The 23,599-nt window shown below is 47.3% G+C and overlaps 1 long non-coding RNA gene and 1 other non-coding gene across 2 annotated transcripts; both read right to left on the bottom strand.

Annotated features, from left to right (window-relative positions):
* Positions 1 to 6,611: 6,611 nt before the first annotated feature.
* Positions 6,612 to 6,684, bottom strand: TRNAE-CUC. The gene has a single exon. It is a non-coding gene; the product is annotated as a tRNA-Glu (tRNA).
* A 9,724-nt stretch (positions 6,685 to 16,408) lies between these two features.
* On the bottom strand, positions 16,409 to 17,405 carry LOC122241556. The gene is made up of 3 exons (XR_006221795.1): positions 17,101 to 17,405; positions 16,836 to 17,018; positions 16,409 to 16,634 (listed from the first exon to the last, which is right to left on the bottom strand). It is a non-coding gene; the product is annotated as an uncharacterized LOC122241556 (long non-coding RNA).
* Positions 17,406 to 23,599: the final 6,194 nt, after the last annotated feature.

Here is a 23,599-nt window from a genome sequence, read left to right as displayed (position 1 = left end):
ATATGACCAAGAATGAGGTGTAAAATAACAATATAGTGAAAGCTTTATCACATTTATAGAAGTAAAATGTATGGCAATAGCACAAAGTCCAGGAAGAGGGGTGGAAATGGATGTATACTGCTTTATGGGCTTATGCTTTGTGTGAAATGGTATAATACTGGAAAGGAGACTATTCTACAAACTCATGGTTATAAAATAATAGTTATAGCTAATGAGTCAACAAAAGGGGATAAAATGGAATCATTACAAATATTAATATAGAAACAGAGCAAGGATGTCCTCTCCCACTCTTCTATTTCAATATTGTACTGGAAGTCCTAGCTAATGCAATAAAACAAAAGGAAATAAAAGGTATACAGATTGGGAAGGAGGAAATAGAACTGACGGTTTTCTTAAGATGCCATGATTTTCTATGTATAAAATTCCAAAGAATCAATGAAAAGCTCCTGGGATTAATTTGCTACTATAGCAAGTTTGCAGGATACAAGGTCAATATGCAAAAGTAAAATGGTTTTATTTGTAAAACAGCAATAAACAATTGGAATTTGAAATTAAAAACACAATGTCATTTACATTAGCATTATTATGTAAATATGAAATACTTGGATATAAATCTAATTAAATACACATGAATTTATGTGAGGAAAATGGCAAAACTCTGATGAAAGAAATCAAAGAACTAAATAAATGGAGAGATATTCCATGTCCACGTAGGAAGACTCAATATTGTCAAGACATCATTTCTTCCTATCTAGAGCTATAGATTCAACACAATCCCAGTCAAAACCCCAGTGTTATTCTATGGGTATCAACAAAATAGTTCTAAAGCTTATGTGGGGAGGCAAATGACCCAGAATAGCCAACACATCATTGAAGGAGAATAAAGTTGGAGTACTGATGATACCTGGCTTCCAGTAAAGCTACAGTAATCAAAACACTGTGGTATTGGTGAAAGAGTAGACAGATCAGTGGAAGAGCATAGAGAGCCCCAAAATAGACCCATATAGATACAGTCAACTGATCTTTAACAAAGGAGCAAAGGCAGTACAATGGAAAAAAGATAGTCTTTTTGACAAATGGAGCTGGAATGATTGGACATCCCCGTGCAATAGTAAATTTAGACATAGACTGTGTGCCCTTTACAGAAATTAACTTAAAATGGACCATAGACCTCAATGTGAAACGCAAAATTATAAAACGACCAGAAGATAACATAGAAGGGAATCTAGATGACTTTGGGTATGTCGATGACTTTTTAGAACAACATCAAAGGCACAATCCATGAAATAATAATTCATTTATTTCTGGACCTCATTAAGTTGAAATTTTTCTCTGCAAGGTCCATTGCCAAAAAAATGTGAAGATGAGCCACACAGGGAGAAAATATTTGCAAAAGGCAAATCTGATAAAGGACTATTACTCAAAATATACAAAGAACTTTTAAAACTCAGCAGTAAGAAAATGAAAAACCAGATTTAACAATGGGCCAAAGACTTGAATAGACACCTCACCAATGAAAATATGCAAATTTTCAAATAAGCATATGAAAAGATACCCCCCTCATGTTATCAGGGAAATGCAAATTAAAACAACAATGAGAGACCACTATACACACCTGGTAGAATGGCCCAAATCCAAAGCACTGACATCGCCAAATGCTGGCAAGGATGTGGAGAAACAGGAACTCTCATTCATCCCTGGTGGGAATGCAAAATGATACAGTCACTTTGGAAGACATTTGGTAGTGCCTGACAAAACAAAACGTAATCTTACCATATGATACAGCAATCACACTCATTGGTAGTTATCTAAGTGAGTTAAAAAAAAAATATATCTATACAAAAACCTGCACATGGATTTTTATAGCAGCTTTTTTCATAATCGCCAAAACTTGCAAGCAACCAGGATGACTTTTAGTAGCTAAATGAATAATAAACTGTGGCACATCCAGACAATAGAATGCTACTGAGCATGAGAGATAAATGAACTATTAAGCCATGGAAAAACATGGAGGGACCTAAAATGAAAGAACCTACTAAGTGAAAGAAGCCAATCTGAAAAGGCTTCATACTATATTGTTCCAACTATATGGCATTGTGGAGAAGGCAAAACTGGAAAAAGCAAACAAACAAAAACCACTGGGTTGCCAGAAGTTGAGGGGGAGGGTGGGAATAATAGGTAGAGTACAGAGGATTTTTAGGACAGTGGAACTATTTTGTGTGATACTATAGTGATAGATACATGTCTATACACATTTGTCAAAACCCATAGAATGTACAACACCAAGAGTGAACCCTAATGTAAAGTATGGACTTGAGTGATAATGATGTGTCCATATAGGTTCCTTGATTATAACCACTTGGTGCAGGTTGTTGATAGTAGTGAGGCTGTGTGTATGTGGGGCAGAGGGTATGTGGAAACTTTCTGTACTTGTCACTCAGTTTTGCTGTGAATTTAAAATTGCTGTTAGAAATAAAATCCTTTTTTAAAAAAATTCTAACAGGGGCGCCTGGGTGGCTCAGTCGGTTAATCATCCGACTTCAGCTCAGGTCATGATCTCACCTCTCATGAGTTCAAGCCTCGTGTCAGGCTCTGTGCTGACAGCTCAGAGCCTGGGGCCTGTTTCCAGTTCTGTGTCTCCCTCTCTCTCTGCTCCTCTCTTCTCACACTCTGTCTCTTTCTCCCAAAAATAAATAAACCTTAAAAAATACGAAAAAAAAATTCTAACAAATAGTCCAAAAGAAGGCATACAAAGAGGAAAAAGGAAACCCAAAACAAATGGAACAAATACAAACCAAATAGCAAGAGAGTAGATTTAAATCCAACTATATTGATAATTACATAAAATACTAGTTAAGGCAGAGATGTCCAAATCACATAAGAACCACAAGATTCAACTATATGTTGTTTCAAAGAAATCTACTTTAAATATAAATTCATAAATAGGATAAAAGTAACAGGATGGAAAACAATATACCATGGTAACACTAATCAAAAGAAAGCTGAAGAGGCTCTATTAATATCAAAGTTTATTTCAGAGCAAAGAATATTATTAAGGATAAAAAGAGTTATTTCATAGTGATAAAAGGATCAATTCATCAAGAGGACACATTAACCCTAATTATGTATGTATTAATAGAGTTTCAAAATAAATGAAACAAAAATTGATAGAACTGTAAGAGGAAACAGACAAATCTACAATTATATTGGAATTTAACATCTCTCAATAATTATTAGAACACATAGACAGAAGTCAGCAAGTATATTGAAAAATTGAATAACAACCATTATTTAACTGGGCCTAACTTGGTATTCATAGAACTATCCGTGCAGCAACAGAAAACATATTCTTTTCAAGTACACAAAGAACATTTACCAATAAAACATGAAATAAGTCCCAATGTACTCAAAAGGATTTAAATTATACAAATGGTTTTCTAGCCACATGGAATTAAATTAGAAATAAATAATATAAAAATATTAAGAAATTTCCCAAATATTTGGAAATTAACACACTTATAAATAATCTGTTACGTCACAGAAGATATAAAAAAGCAAATTAGAAAAGTATTTTGAAATAAATAAAAATAAAAATATAACATCAAAATTTGTGGACCCAGCCAAAGCAGTGCTTAGAGGGACATTTATAGCACTAAACATTACTAGAAAAGTCAAATCAATGACTTCAGCCTCTACCTTAAGAAAGCTAGAAAGAGATAAGCAAACTAAACCCAGAGCAAGCAGAAGAAAGAAAATAATAAAGGCTACAGCAGAAATCAATGAAATAGAAAACAGAAAAATGATAGAGAAAAAATCAATGAAATCAATGCTGGTTCTTTGAAAATATCAATGAATTGACAAACTTTGTAAAAAGAGAAGACGAAATTGCTAAAGTGGAGGACATTACTGCAGCTCCCGTACAAACTGAAAGGATAATAATAAGTGGATGTTACTTATAACTTTGCTGGTAAATTCAACAATTTAGAAGAAACAAAAAAATTTTTTAAAGACACAGACTGTCAAAGCTAAATAAATTGAATTTCTTGTTAAAAAAAAATCCTCCCATAAAGAAAACTCTGGGGCCAGATGGCTTCGCTAGTAAATTGCATCAAACTTTAGGGATAAAATATCAATTCCACCAGAACTCTTCCAAGAAAATTGAAGAGAATACTTCCCAACTCAGTTTATAAAACCAGTATTGATTTCATATCAGTATCTTTCATGAAATAGATGCCCAAAAAAATCCTTAAAATTTTTAGTAAATTAAATCTAACAACACATAAAAAGGATAACACATATGTCCAAGTGGAATTTATTCTAGAAATAGGATGTTGGTTTACCATTCAAAACCTAACCCATAATTTGTATATTAACAGACTAAGAAAAAATAAAAACCATATAATTACATCAATATGTAAAATCATATGTAAACTCTGAACACTGTAAACTATAAAACATTGCTGGAGGAAATATGAAAAGGCCTACTAAAATGGAGAGATAGATCATGTTTGTGGATTGTAAGGTTCTGTGTTTTTGAGATGGCAATTCTCTCCCAAGCTTATCTATACAATACCAATCAAGCTCCCAGAGGCTTTTTTGAAGAAATTAAAAAGCTGATTTTAAAATGTGTATGGGGGCGCCTGGGTGGCGCAGTCGGTTAAGCGTCCGACTTCAGCCAGGTCACGATCTCGCGGTCAGTGAGTTCGAGCCCCGCGTCAGACTCTGGGCTGATGGCTCGGAGCCTGGAGCCTGTTTCCGATTCTGTGTCTCCCTCTCTGCCCCTCCCCCGTTCATGCTCTGTCTCTCTCTGTCCCAAAAATAAATAAAAAACGTTGAAAAAAAAATTTAAAAAAATAAATAAATAAATAAAATGTGTATGAAAATCCAACAGACCTAGAATAGCCAAATAAACTTTGAAAAAGAACAAAGTTGGGACTCCAACACTACTTAGATTTCAAGACTGACTATGAAACCACAGCAATCAAGACAGTATGGCATTGGTATAAAAACAGGCAAATAGATTGATGGAACAGAATATATAGAGTCCAGAAATAGACTCACATGCATATGGTCAATTGATTTCAAGAAAGATGTCAAGGCAACTGAATGGGGAAAGGACAATCTTGTTAACCAGTGGTGCTGGAACAATTAGATACCCATATGAAAGACAATGAACTTCAACTCTTACTTCATGCCATATGCAAAAATTAACTTGAAATGGTTCATAGACTTGAATATAAGGCTAAAACTATAAAATTTCTAGGAGAAAACACAGGCAAAAGCCTTAGTGGCCTTGAGCTTGGCAAAGATTTCTTAAATATGACACAAAACCCACAAACTATACAAGCAAAAATAAGTAAACTGGATATCCAAGCAAAAAAAAAAAAAAAAAATATATATATATATATATATATATATATATATATGTAGTAAATAATTTTCTCTTCAAAAGGCATTATTTAAATAATGAAATGGTAAGCCAGAAACTGGGAGACAATATTTGCAGAACATATATCTGGCAAAAGACTTGTATGTAACAAAATATGTAAAGAACTCTAACAACTCCTTCAGAAGATGAGTAATCCAATTAAAAATGGACAAAATATTTTTTTTTTTAAGAGAGAGAATGCGAGTGGGGAAGGGCAGAGGGAAAGGGAAAGAGAGAGAATCTTAAGCAGTCTCCATGCTCAGCAAGGAGCCCAACGCGGGGCGGGGGTCGATCCCATGACCGTGTCATCATGACCTGAATGGAAATCAAGTGTCGGATGCTCAACCGACTGAGCCACCCACGTGCCCCAAAAATGGACAAAAAGTTTAACAGTAATTTCACCAAAGAAGATGTACAAATGTCAAATTAAACATGTGAAAAGATGCTCAATCTCATTGGTCACTGGGAATATGCAAATTAAAATAATGAGATACGACCATGTAACCACTGGAATCACTAAAACTAATGTAATTGACTATTCCAAGCATTGGCAAGGGTCCATTTAGAGAAACTGGAACTTGCCTTCACTACCAGTGGGAATGTAAAATGGTACAATCGTTTTCCAATGTGTTTTGGCCGTTTCCGAAAAAGCTAAATATACACCTACCGTATGATTCAGTCTTTCCATAACCAGGTGTTTACCCAAGAATACATATTGTCCACACAAAGGCTTGAATGTGAGTGTTTATGGATGGCACTTTTAAATGTAGTAGCCCCAAACTGGAAACAATCTAGATGCCCATCAATAGGTGAATGCATAAGTAATTTGTGATAGATTCACGCAGTGGAATCCTATCCAGCAATATCAATGAATGAACTATTGAGGCACACAGCTACACGGCCGAATGTTAACATAAGCAGGCTGATTGCAAGAAGCCATGTAAAAAAAGTGTGCGCATTTTTTTGTAGATACCATTTCTACACTTTTCTAGAAAGTACAGACTATAATGGCACAGAGCAAAACCAGTAGTTAGTGGGAAGGAGTGGGGAGGAGTGGGGAAGAAGGAGAAGAAGGGATCACAAAGAGGCATGAGGAAAGTTTGGGGGGCAGTGGATATGGTATCTTTTTTAAAAAATAGAATATATTTGGGGGGATTCATTAATTTTTTTAAATTAATCTCTATGCCCAATGTGGGGCTTGAACTCATAACCCTGAGATCGAGAGTCACATGCTCTACCAACTGAGCCAGCCAGGCACCCTGGATATGTTATCTTGATTGTGGTGATGGTTTCACCTGTGTATACATATGCCAAAATTTATCAGATGGTGTGCTTTAAATATGTGAAGTTTAAAAGGGTGACTGCGTGGCTCAGTCGGTTAAGTGTCCAACTTCAGCTCAGGTCATGATCTCATGACCTGTGAGTTTGAGCCCTGCGTTAAGCTCTGTGCTGACTCAGAGCCTGGAGGCTGCTTCAGATTCTGTGTGTCCTTCTCTCTCTGCTCTTCCCCCATTCACGCTCTCTCTCTCTCTCTCAAAAATAAATAAACATTAAAAAAATTTTTTTAAAATATGTGAAGTTTATTGCATGTGAATTATATACTTCAATAAGGGTGTAAAACAAAAGGAATTAATTTTAGAGTACTACCCACCATACACTCAAACATATACCTGATGAAAAAGAAATTAGTCTTGCTATGTGCCCTGTCATCTGATACACCCATTCCATTTCATTCCACTCCATTGAAAATACACTCTGATCGTGATCTACTAAGCTGATTTCATAATTCACTAATAGGTTGATGCCTGTAGTTTGAAAAACATTGCATGGCTTGAGTCCAAAACAGTCCCTCAGTTACATTGACAAGCCCCCTCCCCCTCGTGTTAGTTTCTATGTCTTTATCACCAATGGTCATCTCCCCTTCTGTTAATGTGGTGACAAAATTTAGAGCCTTAAAGTAAAAGACCTTATCTTTCAAATTCTTGCATTGGCGCCTGAGATCGACCCTTACCCTTTGCTACCATCTCCCCACTGACTTGTTTGGAGATTGTTAATTTTGTGATCTCATAATGAAGATTCTTCTGTGATGACTCTAGGAACACTATGGGGGCCTTTTGGGGGACAGCGAGATGGCAGCGACTGGCCACAGGGTTACTCTGGTTGCCAAGGCGTCTGGACATCACTAACATAAGTAACAGCTACTGTTAGCTATCATTTCCCTCATAAAGGAAAGCAAGGTGGCTCTGACACTGAACCTGCTCTTTGTGATGACTTATTTAGCTTCCTTGAAGAATTTACTTTTAGTTGTTGTTTTATCTATGCACAAAGAGGGCCATATGGAAAGTGGTTCCTCTTTCCTAACACACAGTGCGTTAACAGTGGTAAGTACCTATGTCTGTGCCCAGCAGGGTCCAGCAGAGAAGAGGAAAAGGCTAGAGAATAAAAATGATGGAAGAAACCTAGGCTTGGGGTGGTTTCAGTTCTGCTATGAATTAGAGCTCCTGTATGCGACTTTGTATTGATGTATCTGTCAGTCTGTCTTCAATGACACATCTTTCTGTGTCACAGGAAGCGGTGTCATTTGCAAATTCAGTTCCTTTTATGTCCATAAAGATTTTAATAAATGAATTCGGAACCAGGGGGAGATGAAACTCAGGCAGAAGTTGTAAGTTGTGATTCTGTCCCCAGCATTTTTCTAGACAGTAGCCAGAGACAAGTAACAGAGAGCCGCCCTTATTTCCCAAGACCTCAGCCTTCCCAAGGCTCCAGAAGAACCAGCGTGGCATATGCCCAAACCAAGCTGCGTGGCATACTCAGGGGACACAGGACTGTAAAGGAGAGCTTCAGTTCCTAGGCTCAGCAGAGTGGCCTAGGTCTCAGTTGATATAGCTCCAAAAATCTAAGATCTAGATTCCGTTCAGATAAGTAGCAGCCGGAGGCTGTAAGTTCAGAATTTGAACAGTCTTGGGGGCGGGGAGTCAGAGTATATTGACGCTATTGTTTCTGGGCAAATAGATTTCGGTATCAGGTTCACACCTTCCTTGTTTAGAACCCGGAGAGAGCACGATACAGTGACAAATACGTGGTCGTGGTATCAGGCAAACCTTGGTTCAGATCATGTCTCTGCTGCCTGCCAGCCTTGTGACCTTGGGAAAATCATTTAACCTCTCTGAACTTCAGATTTCTCGTTTAGAGCAGTAGTTCTCCACTAGGAGGGATTTTGCCCCCACCCCCACCCCGGGAACATTTGGTGACATTTAGGACAAGGGGTGAGAAGTGCTTAGTGGGAACGGTGGAGGATACTGTTCAACATCCTACAATGCACAGATAGCACCCCCACAGCAAAGAACTATCTGGCCCCAAATGTCCATAGAGCTGAGGTTGAGAAAATCTTAGAGATAACATATGCAAAATGTCTGGCATAAAACAGGTAGGCGCTGCCTCAGTGGTAGCTATCATTACCAAATCATGCATTCAGTGTGGCTAATTGAAAACCAGATTGTAGGGAAGCAAGGATCATGCAAGTCTATGTGAGGTTCAGGAAAAGTCCCCAGTGGTGGTACCAGAGGCCCACTGAACCAGTTACAGACGTTGTGGCAAACAGGTTCAAGGTGGTGGCTCTGGAACCAGTCTGCCCACGTCCAAACTCTGCCTCTGCCATGCACTGCACGTATAACCTTGGGCAAATCACTTAACCACAGTCTTATCCCCACTTAACCGGGGATAATAATGATATACCTGCCTCACAAAGGATGGGTCTGCGTAGATAGCAACCTGCTCACCTAATATTTTCTCTTGTTACAAGGGGAATAAATACAGAGCCAGTGCCCAGAGGAGCCCTGGTTTTAATAAGAAACTCTGAATTTTTTGATAGGAAGTATGGAGAAGAACATAAACCAAACATAAAATGGGTAATTGACACAGCAATAGAAAGTTCATCAACCCACTAAGGACCCACTATGAGCGGCTGGGCAAGGTGCCAGATGTTTATAAATATCATCTCACTGAATCCCCTCGACAGCTCTTTGAAACGGCTTCTATTAACCTATTTTGATCTTTTTTTACCGACATGGAAATAGGCTCTAAGCAATTAAAGTACTTTGCCCAAACTCTCCCAGCCATAGGGGTAGAGCTGGGGTTTGGAATCTAGGGATGCCTCCAGCCTGTGTTTTGGTGAGCCGAAATTCACAAACGCTTAACTCGGGGCAATTCCAGGATGTACAACATTCAACCAGCTGGGATTCTCTGTATACAGGAAAGGAAGCAAAATGTAAAGCCAGGCATCTATCTCTAGTACTGGCTGGGACTGATGGCCCAGGGCATGTAGGGACGAGGAAAGAGGAGCAGGACACCAGTGACAGGTGCAGTCCTTGCTTTTCTCCAGGGATAACTGCTACACCCAGAGAGCCACCTTGCATCACCACTGCAGCCTGAAGCCGCTTCTGGGAACATTTCCTGGTAACGGCTTAGGTCTGGCAGGTTGGGTTACTCAGCGTTGGTGCTTCCTGCCACGAGGAGATATTTTCTAGAAGATTCCTGAGATGCCCCTCCCCTCACTAAATGTTTCATGAGGGTAGTGCTGTGTGTGTGTGTGTGTGTGTGTGTGTGCACGAGTGCACATGTGCGTTTTCTGTGTGTATAGTGGGATGACAGGATAGCCTGGGACTGAGGAGCCAGCAGAACCAGGAAAAGGTTCCTGGTAGAAGCTGTGGCCCTTCCTCTAAACAAACAGCTGTGTTTGGAGAAAGACGGAAATAGTGCCTAAAAATAGCCAAGAGGCCTGAGTATATCCCAAGACTGGCAGTACTAAGGGGTCTCACACACTGACGCTCAGGACCGAGGCTGTGAAGTAGGTGCTGTTTTGTGGATCTCTGCTTTTCCTGAGGGTCCCCTTCACTCTGTCTGGTGCTGGAAGGCATCGCACCTGCTCGCGCCCAGAGAGCCATCTGGGCAGACCTCCCCAGCCGCTCGCCAAACTCTGGGCTCCGTTCACTCAGCAGAAGCTGAGGAGGAGCAAAGCACAGGCCACAGGGCCTCATATCATCCTGTGCCCTGTGTGTTCTGTGGAGGGCTGTGTTCTTCCCCTGGGCAGAAATGCTCTCCCAAGTTCACTAACCTGGTTGTTTAAATATAGGAGAGGAAACAGATGCTGGCTGGGCGGAAGTCCCTTGAAGACGGGGTTTTGGCGGTGGCTTGCTAGAGCTGATAAGGACACGGGGTGTGCTCCCAGATGGGCCTCTGCCAATTCGCTTTTGGGTCTTTCTGAGGCTGCCCTGAGCCACCACCATCAGAACATGGCTCCTCTCCAAGCTCCTCCTCATGGCTGACAAGGAGAGGAGGGTTATTTTTAAACTGATCTTTGTGACTTCCTCTTGGCCTTCCTCCTTGCTCTCCTCTCTCCGAGGCCCTAAGAGCAGCTTCCTGGCCAAGCCAACTAGAACTCCAGTGATGGGGATGTGTGCAGGGTCCTGGGAGGCAAGGGCTGGCTGTGCAGGGCAGGGACCCAGCCCAGGGGGTGCCAGGGCAGGCGGGAATACTGGGGGTACAGGATACACCCAGCAGGGGTCATGTGGAACCCACAGTTCCTGGACTCTCCAGGGCCACGTAGATGGGTACCGATGCCCTGAGCCAGGGCATCACCCTGCTGATCCCACCAGGGGACTGACCCTTCCTGGGCTGGGCTGGGCTGGGCTGACCAGGCCAGCGCACCCCTGCAGTCTGCGGGGAATGCCCCTCCAGCGGCCCTTGGCTCGCAGAGTTCTGGCAGAGCGCGTCTGGCCGGCTGTACCACCAGCATCCTCAAATTGTGTCGTGGCTGAATCATAGTGACAGCCCCACCCCAGCATCCCCCGTGGAAGAGGAGGGGAGCTTTGCTGCTGGCATGGGGACCTCTGGGGGCTGCCTGGGAACCACATCCCTGCACAGAGGCCCTGGGGCTCTGTGGCTACTGCCCCTGGCTCCCTCTAGCTCCCACACCCACAGCCAGGCAGCTCATGTACAGCCACGGAGCCCAGCAGCTGCCCCACAGTGGGCCTGTTGCCTCTGGCCCAAGCCACAGTTCCTCCCAGGGGGCTCCTTCCTCATGGCTGCTGGGAGGAGACTGACAGCACTCCCAGCCACCACTAGGAAACCCACAGCACCTGCCCTCTCCCCACTTCTTGGCCTGGCCCCACAGCCAGGACCTGAAAACACCTCTCAGCTGGTGACTCCTTCATCCAAGAAGCAGGGCTGAGGACAGGCATGTAACAGTTTGGGAAACTGATGGTTCCTCTCCAAGACACAGGGGAGCCGAGGCTCAGTCCTTCCTCGAGGGGACTCCTGGTTCTGCAGCCCCTTGTGAAACCAGGCGGGAAGAGCCAGGCTGTGTCCCATGGGCCAGCATCCATGTGATGCTCAGAAAGGCCTTTCCAGGTGAGAGTCTGGGTCGAGAACTAGGCCTTCACTCTGGGTTAGAGTCTGGGTCAAGAACTAGGCCTTGACTCTGGAGATTCCCTCTTTCGGGGAAGAGAGGCCCCTGGGGGCATCTGTCTGTTGAATTCAGAATTCTAGACGCTCAACCTCCGTCACTCATCTGTGGAGACTGGCAAAACCCAGCGCCCGGGGCTGAGGCGGGCCGGGCAGCATGGTGGCTGGGCCAGTGACCGCCGAGGGGGACGCTGGTTCCGCATTCACAAACAGGGCCATCCTGGGAAAGCTGCTTCACCTTCCTAAATATCAACTTCCCCACCCTGCGAACAACAGATGTGATGAAAATGACGGACGCTATGATACGGCCATGGCAAGGGTCAAGCGAGATAGGGCACTAGGCGTCGTGCCCAGAAAAGCCCACGGGAGGGCTGTCGCTGTACCGCTGCACGGGAAAGCCCCCAGCGTGGCTCCTGGCACACGGTCCGCGATGGATGCTTGTTACTGTTTTCCCTTCCTTTCTTCCTCCTCAACCTGACTTGAGGGGAGGTGACATGGAAAAGTGTGTGTGTGTGTGTGTGTGTGTGCGCGCGCGCGCACGCGCGTGCCCGCCCACACTGCACACACACTCGCGGTGTGTGGGGCCGGTGCCGGGTGCTCGTCACTTATTACACCTGCTGCCTCTGTGGGCCCTTGGTGTCACCTGTGGAACAGGGAGTTGGACCCACTGGTTTCCAAGATCCATCCACGAAAGGGTGGATCCACGAAAGGGTGGGCACGTGGTCTCTTCATTCCGCTACCACCCAGCAGAGTCGGGGCCTTCCTTCCACCACGGCCTGGTGGCCTGTTTGCCCTTCTCTGATGCACGTGCCCTCAAGTCCGTGCATCTTCCTCCCACGGCCTCTCCTCCCGCGTCCCCACACCCCCACCCCAGCCAGCAGCTGCCCTGGCCTCCCTGCAGATGTTTCCAGTTTACAGATTGCATGGAGGGCACGTTGGTCATTTGTTCCATTTGCTCAGAAACAACAGCCAGCATTATGGGCAGGAAATGCAGAGGTCGTGCCAAACTGCAGGATGACACAAAACGCCCTAGTCATGGGCACTGGGCGCGCTGGGGGTGGGGGGAGGGAAGGAGCGCAAGCTGGCTTGTCTCGCCGTGACCTGGAGCTCTGTTGTCGCGGTCACTGAAGCAAGGTCCGGCTCCCCTCTGGGAATGGCCCGAGCGGCCCGTTGACTCATCGTGGAGGGACAAGGACAGAGCGAGATGCTATCTTGGATGCTGGGAGCAATCGGGGCTCGGCTCCGCAGCCCGGCCCTGAGGCTGAACCTCGACCAAGAACAAATTCTATTTCTTTGTTCCTGCAAAATCAGGAAAGATTGCAGGGGTAATGAAAGATTAGATGATGTTTGGTGTTGAAGGTCGAGAGCAAACACAAATAAATGTAATGCAAACTAAATTGTGGGCCTCACGGGCCCCGGATGTTTGCCATGCAGCTATTCTGGCCGGAGCCGGCTGTGTGTTCAGCAACCCTCACACCCTGCTCAGGCGGGGGCCCCTTCATAGCAGCAAGTAGTGCCAGAATGAATGGCACACGAGAAATGGGCACTATGATTATTGCTCAGCGTCATCTGGCTCTCGAGACCCAGGCTGGAAGAGTTTCGCTTACAGCAAATTGGGAGCCCAAGCGGCTTTCAGGGGGTAGTGAGCTGGCAGGCTGCCTTTCCCCAGGCCCAGAGGAGTCATGGGTGGGACTGCTGGTGAACCCACCGGGCAGGCCTGCTGATGCTTTCCTGGGTAAGCAGGTGCCACCTCCAGTGTAGACAAACCACTCAGAATGGCATAAGCAAGGGACTTCCTGGCAAGTGTGAAGAAGGGAGAGAGAGGTATTGTAGCCTCTGGAAATCTCCTTTGCACAGTTCTCATTTCTGAAGCCTGGGACACATCAGGTGGAATTGGAACTGAGAAGAGCCCCTTCAGTGAGAGACCGAGTATCCGCACTGGAGAAACACAGGATGCAGGGGGCACATCCTTAGTGGATTCCCAGTAACCCTGTATCTCACAGTTTGTGGCAGGGTGGTAGGTATGGAATGTGGGGTTTTTTAATGTTTCTTTCTTTTTTTTTTTTTTTTTGAGAGAGACAGAGACAGAGCACGAGCTGGGGGAGGGCAGAGAGAGAGAGGGAGACACAGAATCTGAAGCAGGCTCTAGGCTCTGAGCCATCAGCACAGAGCCCGACATGGGGCTCGAACCCATGAACTGTGAGATCATGACCTGAGCCGAAGTCAGATGCTTAACTGACTGGGCCACCCAGGCACCCCAGTAGGTATGGAATGTTCTAATTCAGGATTTATCAGGTACCTCCTAAGTAGAGCTCCCGTCTGGGTGCTGGAGAGGCCCTGACAGTAAAACAGCTCCCCCCACCCCACATCCCGGAGCCCTCACGCACACTGGGGCAGAGAGTGGAGAGCCAGCACCATGGACCAGTTTCCGTGACACCTGCTGTGCCTATGTCACTTCACTTGGTCTTCACTCAAGTGTCTTTGTTACCTATCAAAGGGGCAATTGGAGACACAGAGAATAAACAATTTGTGCAACATCATCCATGTAGAAACAGAACTGACAACAAGAAAGACGGGTGTAGTTTGAAGCACATGGCTGGCACTGATAGCACGCAGGCAGGAGCACAGTGGAAAGGGCCTGCCCCCGTGTGAAGAGGCGTCTGGCTGTGGCTGAGCACCCATTGGGCGCATCTGGGGTGCTCTGGTGTGGAAAGGCACTGTCGGTGTGGGACAATGTAACTTGCAGCACCCACCATTCCCCCGTTAGCGAGGACTGACAGGAAGACCGTCAGGAGTCAAGCACGGTGAAAGACCAACCCACCTGTGGGCTTGGTTGGAGGCTCCCAGGCTGTGTGGCTGGGGATTCAGAGAGTTGTGGACCAGGATGACCAAAGAGCCAGCAAAACAGAACAGGCATACAGCCCCTCCAACAAGTCACTGAGAGAATCAGCCCTGACGAATCACAGGAACTGGGGAGGGCATTTTTATGGATTCCCAACCGTAAAGGTCCCTAGCCATTTCCTGGCTGCTTCTCGAGGTCTGACCTTGAACCAACCACTCCGGGCATCAGTTTCCCACAGTGCTCCATCCCTCCCCAAATCCCCGTGTCCTGGGACCCCTACACTGAGCACAGCGATCCGGGGCCAGTCCCCCAACTTCCTGAGTCCTGTTACATCATGTGTCAGAATGAAGTGGCCAGCCAGGGCCAGAGGGGGCTCTGGGATCTGCAGACAGAGCAGTGATGAGTAAGGAGGGGATGAACTAGTTGTGATGTGAAGGGGAAATGAGCAGAGTGAGACAATGAAAAACACGTGTGTGAGCTTGTGTGTACGTGTGTGTGTGTGTGTGTGTGTGTGAGAGGACACACCTTAGATCTACCACAGAGATGAGAGAATGACACAGGCCGTTGCACGTACAAATGCGGAAACCACAAAACGCAATGCAAATATCAGACATTCTCTCCGAAGGTCCCTTTCACTAGAGCTAACTGGTCACACTCTATTTTCTATCTGTACTGGTTTGAGACTGAAGTTAGATGCCAAGAAAACTATTTCTGCTGAGGAGGAGGGCTCCCTGTGTGCCTCCTGATTCCTCACTGGACGTTGAGAGGTGCGGTCAGCACTCTTGCGGGGCGAGGAGGCTAACATGTTATATGTGCAGCGAGGATTTATCCCAGGTCTTGTTTGGGCCGGGTTCTATTTTAGGCTCTTGGTACGTTGGGGAGAAGGGGAGTGGGAAGGAGATCTAAAGGGGAGGAAGGCATCATTTCTTACAGAGTTTGCTTAAGGAGTTTACTAGCTAGTGGGAGAACAATCATATAAATAAAATCACTACAAATGGTGTAATACAGGCTCGAATAGAGAAACGTGTCAGCTGGCTTGAGCGTACAGAGGAGGAAGCTATTAACTCAGTCTGGTAGTGACTTCAATCCTGTGTGGAAGTGGGTGGGGTGTACATAAATTAAAAAAAAAGTGTAACTGGGAGAATCATAATATTAGACCCTGTACAGCACCATTCCTAAGGGAGTGTTTACTAGATAGCATTTGCTGGAGAGCGATGCTTCAAGAGTTGTACTGATAGCTTTTCTCCAAGAGCTCAACTAACCCCAGGGAGCATTTTCAGCCCCATCATTTTTTTTTCCCTTTTGTCCAAACTGATCATCTAAAATAATTGCGGGGGCGCCTGGGTGGCTCAGTCAGCTAAGTGTCCGACTTCTGCTCAGGTCATGATCTCGCGGTTCACGAGTTTGATCCCCGCGTCGGGGTCTGTGCTGACAGCTCAGAGGGTGGAGCCTGTTTCGGATCCTCTGTCTCCCTCTCTGTCTGTCCATCCATCCATCCATCCCTCTCTCTCTCTCTCACACACAAAAAATAGACATTAAAAAAGTAAGTGAAAATAAAATAAGATTGTGGACCACCTGTTGAGGAAAAGAACCTCACTCCAAGTCACGGAGGGACTGGCGAGCATCTTTGTACAACAGCCTGGAATAATCACCCTGCAGACCTGCCTCCGAAATGAACGCCAGTGCTCCTTCTAATGTTCTACGTGTTTATTATTAATACTTAGCCCACTTCCAAAAAGGATGGGAGGTCGCTCCCAGTAAACGAACAGGGTGTGACAGAATCACTCTCACACGGGGAGCCCAGGGATGACGTGGGACCTCAAGATGCCCCGGGAAACCACAGCCAAGCATGGTCACGGAGACAATACCAGCTCCAGCCTCTTCGCTGCCCCTGCACACCTGAGTTACACAAAGCTACCCCAGTAGGCAGTTACACAAAGCCAGCTAGTTTATTAAGAAAAGCCCCCTCCTGGCTAGCACTCAACTCCTCAGTGAAATTTACCCTAAGAAACTTTCTACAAGGAACAGGGCAGCAGACCATCCCCCTCGGTCATGATGAAATGCTGAGACATACTTCTGATGACAGCTTTCTATATTTACCTTTAATAAGCAGCGGAGAGAATCAGGTTATCTGGGAAGGCGTTTAGCAAGGAACAAACGTAATATGGTTTCACGATGCTGCTGTCTGATCACGGGCTGGGTGCAAGAGAGGCACACGGAGAACGCAGAGGAAGAGAGGTCGGCTGCCCACAGCGGTCCCAAACCGCCGTCTTCTAAGCGGAGCTGGCAGGGGGTGGGAGCCAGACGGTTGGTGGGATAGCACACTGCCCCTGATAGCTGGCCTGACCTAGGACACGAGACTTACCCCATTGGGACACTGAAGAATTTCTGCCTCAGATGACAAACTGGGTTTTGGCATAACTGATACCGTATTCTTCTTGTGGGGTTCACTGGGAAGAGCCAAGGCTTTGAAGCCAAGACAGATTTGGGTCCGGGCCACGGTCCTGTCGTTCACTGGCTTTGTTGCTCAGGTGGCTCACTGGCCAAGTCACTCAGGTGTCACCGCGGCTTAGTTTCCTCCTCTGTACAATGGATCCAACAGCACTTACCTCCAGGACGGCTATAGAATCGGAAGCGACACCTGGCAAAGTGCCCAGCCCGTGGTGGTTGGCGTTGTCTCCATGGCGGCTGTCATGAGAATAAACACGAAAGGCCTTGTGGAGTACGAGGGGGAAGACACACGTCAGCAGGAGAGGGAGGTTGCTCATCTCCTGCCATGGCAGGAGGGTTTGCACCCGATTCATTAAGGAGTGGCGCCACATTTGTTAGGTGGAAGGTTAAAAAAAAAAAAAAAAAAGAGGGGTGGGGGGCAGGATACGGCCCCGCTGTAAACATTTAGGATCAGAGTTCATTCCTGCACGTTCTGGTGTGTAGATAAAGGGCTTAGGGGTTGACATCAGGATGTACAGTTGGCTTCTGAGTCCTGCCCGCTTTGGGACTTGGGGGTGACACCCCGCGTGGGTGATTAGAAGAAGCCGGGGGCTGGGGTGCCTGGGTGGCTCAGTCGGTTAAGCGTCCGACTTCAGCTCAGGTCATGATCTCGTGGTCCGTGAGTTCGAGCCCCGCGTCGGGCTCTGTGCTGACAGCTTGGAGCCTGGAGCCTGCTTCGGATTCTGTGTCTCCCTCTCTCTCTGACCCTCCCCCGTTCATGCTCTGTCTCTGTCTCAAAAATAAATAAACATTAAAAAAAAAAAAGAAGAAGAAGAAGAAGAAGAAGAAGAAGCCGGGGGCTGAGTTGCAAAGACACCCAGAAAGTTTTGAGAAATCACGGGACAGGAGGCTCACCAGCAAAGGCCAGCAAAACTGCCCACAGAAGGGAGACGACTGGTCAGAGCCTGGCAGGTGCCAAGGGAGGGACCGGTGATATAGGTATGGCGGGGAGCGAAACATCCCAGCGGGACCTCACCTGACAAGCCCTCTCCCCGTCTTCACTGTCCTCTCCTGAGGTGAGGAGGCCGGTGAGAGGCTCCTGTCCCCGAGTCCCCTCTGATGTTGGTACAGGGACAGTCCTGAGCAGACCTCTCCAGCCTCTGGGCCTCAGTTTCTTCTGCTGTGAGCAGAGATGAGTAAGACGGGCCTCTCGGGTGGTGGTTTTGCTAACTGAGTGAAGCAGAGTGTGTGAGCGGCGTGGTGCACCCTACAGAAAAACACAGATACTGTTTTTCTTGGAATACTCACAAGCTTGAATAAGTAGAAGCAGCTTCTCAACCTTCTTGAGTCAAGAGCATTGAATTTAGTGCGGCCCAGAAATATTCCATGGGATCAGGTTGAACTTAAGCAGTTGGCAATCTATCCCTGTCTCCTTTGCCCTTCATTCTCGATTCCTTCGTGTTCGGCACCATCTGAGGTCACTCTAAGCAGCGCCGAAAGGGGGTGCCACCAACTCCTCCCAGCTTCTCGTTTTCTCGCTCAGCCTGCAGCCTGGGAGGCAGTGGGAACGTGCTGCCACCTGGTGGTCACTGCTGAGCACACAGCCCCTGCCGACGCTCGGGAATAAGCCTTGTGGACACTTGAAGCTGGTGCGGGGAAGCCTCTGCCCTCGCTAAGACTCTTGTAGTATGAGCATCTCCTTGCTTTCTGAGTGCCTAGAACCTGGAACAAGTTCAGAGTTAGCTGAACCCTTCCCTGGACTCTCCATTAGGGCCTGGAGGCCTCCTGACACACGAGGTGCCGCGGGGTGTCTGGAGGGTGGGGCGTGCACCCCCAAGGAGTTTCCCTTTGTTGAGCAGGATTTCCTGTTGCTCCGAGTGAAGGGACCTTGACCTCCCTCCGCCCCTTGTACTGGTTCTGAGTATCCCGAACTCGGGCCACAGTTCCTGGCTCCTTGGCCAAGCCGGTGTGGCTCAGGTCAATGGGTCCTAGTAGGAAGCCCCCTGGGGACAGTGCCTCCAGATCAGCCCCTAGAGGAAGGCTTCTGGAAAGGCCCAGTCTCCTCCTCCTGTGTTGACTGAGAGCAGGGAAGGGAGGGGTGCTGGGAGAGGCCACCTTCTTGGCCACCTCACTCTTTTTAAGCCTCCACTGCTGGCTAGCAAGCAAGAAGCTTTATAAAAATATAAGGTTTTGGGGAAGTGGTGATGGGGCCAAGAGGAAGCGGACAAACTGATTTTGTGCAATTCTGCAGGCAGCAGTGGAGTCCATGTGAGCCAACCTCAGGCGGGAGCCCCCACCTCCCAGCTGCCTGACATCCTGTCTCAGCAGCCTCCTGGACCAGTTTCTAGGACTCCAGAAGCCCCCCCCCCCCCCCCCCGGCTCCTGCTCAGACAGCATCTTGCTGTGAGTGCAGGGTGGTTGCTGGGGCTTGTCAGGCTTGTCTGGGAAGCTGCAAAGGAGCAGATGAACATCTGTCTGACCAGCCTCTCCTGACATTAAGCAGAACCCCAAGGGCAAGGTTGCAGCCCTGTGGCTGAGCTGTGTCCAGGGGTGTCGGGCCAGGGTTTGGGACAGGTGAGGCCTTTCCCTAGGACTCAGATGCTTTTCCTGTGGTTCAGGTTGATGGATTCCCTCCCCGATCCTTGCCTCTTCCATGGAGTCCATGTTCTTTTAATAAAACCGAAACAGACATGGCCCTTCTTTTAGATGGGGAAATTCCCTAAGCCACATCTCACTTATAATTTATTATTTAAAAAAATTTTGGTCGGTGGCGGGGGGGAATGGGTGGCTCAGTCAGTTAGATGTCCGACTTCAGCTCATGTCATGACCCGTTTGTGAGTTCGAGCCCCGCATCAGGCTCAGAACCTGGAGTCTGCTTCAGATTCTGTGTCTCCCTCTCTCTCTGTCCCTCCCCTGCTCACACTCTGTCTCTCACTCTTTCTCAAAAATAACTATTAAAAAATATAAAAAAAAATTTTTTTTGGCACTCTGGTCCAACAAAAGGTTTTCTTTCTATTCCAGATCTCCCCCTGAAGCCCTGCCAAGTGCCTGCTCATTCTTTCACCTGTCCGTAATTCAGAGCAGGTACCAGACCTACACTATGCTGGTGCTCTGTTCCCATGATCTTGGTCGCCTCTTTCTTTTCCATGCATTGAGGCTAGAACCTCCCAATGATAATATGGCAACGTCAAGTTCAGGGACACCTTGTACTTGTGAAAGCTTCACGTGGCTATTCCCTTGCCCACTCATTTACTGTAGCCAGGAGCCTGGGTTTGAATGCCGGCTCTGCCACTTTCTAGCTGCGCAATCCTGGGCAAGTTACTTCACCTTTCTTTTCTTCTTTCTTTCGTTTTTTAATGTTTACTTAATTTTGAGACAGAGAGAGACAGAGCATGAACAGGGGAGGGGCAGAGAGAGGGAGACACAGAATCTGAAACAGGCTCCAGGCTCTGAGCTGTCAGCACAGAGTCCGACGCGGGGCTTGAACTCGCGAATCACGAGATCACGCCCTGAACCAAAGTGGGACGCTTAACCTACTGAGCCACCCAGACGCCCCAAATTACTTCTCCTTTCTGAGCCTCAGTTTGTTCAGCTGTGATTACAGTAAACATTTCATCAGAGAGCATTGAATGAGACCATGAAAGTAAAACCCTCACCGTGGCAGGTGGTATGAGGGAACATACTCAACCGGTCCTAGCTGATTCTATACTTAGTGCCAAGCTGATGCCCTCTGGTTCACTGAGGAGCTTTCCTATTCATTCATTTAACAGAAATATTCTTGAGCACCTGCAACCTGCCAGCCATGATGGTGGGGCTAGAAATGATGAGTGGAGACCCCTATGCTCCAGGGGCATAGATAGCAGGGGAGGGGCTTAAAAACACAGCATGTCTGGGAAATTCTCTTCAGGGTCCTGTTCGAGAATAGTCTTGAAGGAAAAGTGCTTGTGTTCTAGGTGGACACAGGGAGAAGGGCTTTCTAAGCTGGGCACACATGGGGGAGGAAGAGAAATCATGGTGGTGCTTGTGGTTTTGGAGAAGAGGGGGATCCAGGCACCAGGAGGCTGCAGGGGGCTGGGACACCCCACCTCGAAGGGTCTCGTTCGTCATTCCAAAGGGGCCAGACTTGATCCTGAGGGCCGCATAGAGGCTGTGGGGAGACTTGCTTCTGGGGATGGCTCAGGGGGCTGAGACAGCATGTCCATGAGAAATGAGGGAAGTTACCCAAGAGCAGCTGTGGGGCGTGTGGGGGGCGGGGGACAAGATGACCATCTGTCCTGGCCTCTCTGTCTTCTTTTCCAGCCTGCTCTCTCTTCTTTTCCAGGTTGCCTTCTGGCACTCGGTCTGGAGTGAGAAGTTGGCTCAGGGTCCAATACTAGGCAAAAATGCTAAGTAATGTGGAAACCTCTCTCCTCATCCCTCCAGTCACCCCCCTGAGCACGGATGGGTTCAGCCTTCCCTTGGTTCCTGGACAGGAAATGTCCAGAAAATTCAGGAGACACAATTCCCAGGTGGGAAGAGGGGTCTAGGTCAAGGTGTCTCAAGTGCGGCCCCAGCCGCACTTTTCCCCCTAGATTATTCTCTCCCAGGCTATTCTGCACCCACCTCTCTGCTCTTGTTACAGGTGCGGGGACACAAAGCCCTCTCCGTGGCTTCTCTAACACAGCCGAGATGGGCTGGTTATAAAAGGACTCTCTCAGGTCCTAAAGGAGGATGAAAGGGGTAAAGATCAGGTTTCCGGCTCTAGCTGTGGAATCCATCCCCAAAACCTTGCCCACTTTCTGTGGCTGGATCCGTGGCTCAGGTACTTTCCTGGCCTCTGCCACCTTCTCCCTCCCCCAGCTTCTGGCTCATAATGACACAGCCCCCCTCACACCTCTCTCTCTAAATGTGGAAGCTGTCTGTTGCCTGACCAGCTCTCAAATGCAGAGCAAGGCAGACCTGGGTGGCCAAGCACCCCCCTGGAAACCGCTCCCTTACTATACATTCGCCCCAACGTAGCAATATGACTGATCCTTACCCCAGAGTGTCTTGCTCTCACATATTGGCTGTTTGGTCCTACCGGGTGGCAAGGGGCCCGCAGAGAGGGTACCTTTTTTTTTTTTTTTTTTTTTACACCCTGTCACCAAAATTCAACCATTGCTTTAGGGCGAGAGCAACTTCTTTCGGTAGCACACAGCCTCCTAGAAATTGCTCTCTGTGACTTCCTCCCCTGAAGCAGAGATAAAGAAAGCAGTTGCAGTAGATACTCTTGTGAGAAGCTGCACTGGAGGCTGGCGAAGCTTCTCAAATTCCCACGGTGCAGGGATGTGGGCATGGTTACCACTGGAAAACGCTGGAAAGGCGGCGATGCTTACTGCTGGAGAGGGCCGCCGCCCCTTAATGTCTGGGGGGTTGGGCCAGGGTGAAGTGGCAAGTCCAGGAGGCATGGGCAAGGTTATTCAGACTTGGGCCAACTTGAGATGGGGGGAGGGGGTGTGGGGGGAGCAGAGGGTGACGTGGAAATGCCACGGCCCCGAGGCGTCTCACTGGTGCCCTGGCAAGGATGTGAGCAACGCTGTTGTCGGTGTTGAATTTTAGTTCTGGCTGCGCGTAGATTGGGGTTATTTAAGGCAAATATTATAAACCTTCCGATCCACTGTGTGAGCTCAGGTCCACCCATCCCTTCTTGCTGGGTCTCTAAATAACCCCAGTGGGCAGGACTGGACCTTAAATAACAATTGCATTTGAGTGTCTCATTTCCAGAAGCTTCAGACCAGGTGATGAGCAACTTCCAGGGAAGCAGTTTGGTTCCTCTTTTCATGCGGGTGGGGGTGGGTGAGTGGGAGGGGTATGCTGTGTGATTATATACACGCGTGGCCCTTTCTCTCCTTTCTGCCTGGCCGGTCATCCTGTTGTCCTGTTGTTCCTCAAAGAGATTTGTCACAGCGGTGGTTGCTGGTGTGAGGGCATGTAAGACATTGGTGGGCGTGTGGGCTGACAGGGGGAAATGTGGAGTCAGCAGATGTGATGCTTGTGGGAGGTGCTGAGTGTTTTTGCCCTTCTGAGCAGGGGATCTTAGCTTGTCCTTTGGCAACGGGTCTCTCTCTCTCATATGAGGGAGACCGACAGTGCAAGTGGGGGAGGGACAGAGAGAGAGGGAGACACAGAACCCGAAGCAGGCTCCAGGCTCTGAGCTGTCAGCACAGAGCCCGACATGGGGCTCGAACTCACCGACTGCAAGATCATGACCTAAGCCAAAGTCAGACGCTTAACCCACTGAGCCAGGAGCCTGGGTAAAGGATCTTTGATGCAAAAGCTGGGTCCCAGCTGGCCTCAGTGCTTGCTGTCTGCACTGTCTTAGTCTGTTCAAGCTACTGTAACAGAATACTGCAGACTGGGTGGTTTATAAGCCATAGACATTCTGCTCTGGAGGCTAGGAGGTTCAAGATCAAGAC

This window comes from Panthera tigris, chromosome C1 (genome assembly GCF_018350195.1).
Source record: "Panthera tigris isolate Pti1 chromosome C1, P.tigris_Pti1_mat1.1, whole genome shotgun sequence".
Taxonomy (NCBI): domain Eukaryota; kingdom Metazoa; phylum Chordata; class Mammalia; order Carnivora; family Felidae; genus Panthera; species Panthera tigris.
This window is presented reverse-complemented; position numbering and strand designations above follow the sequence as displayed.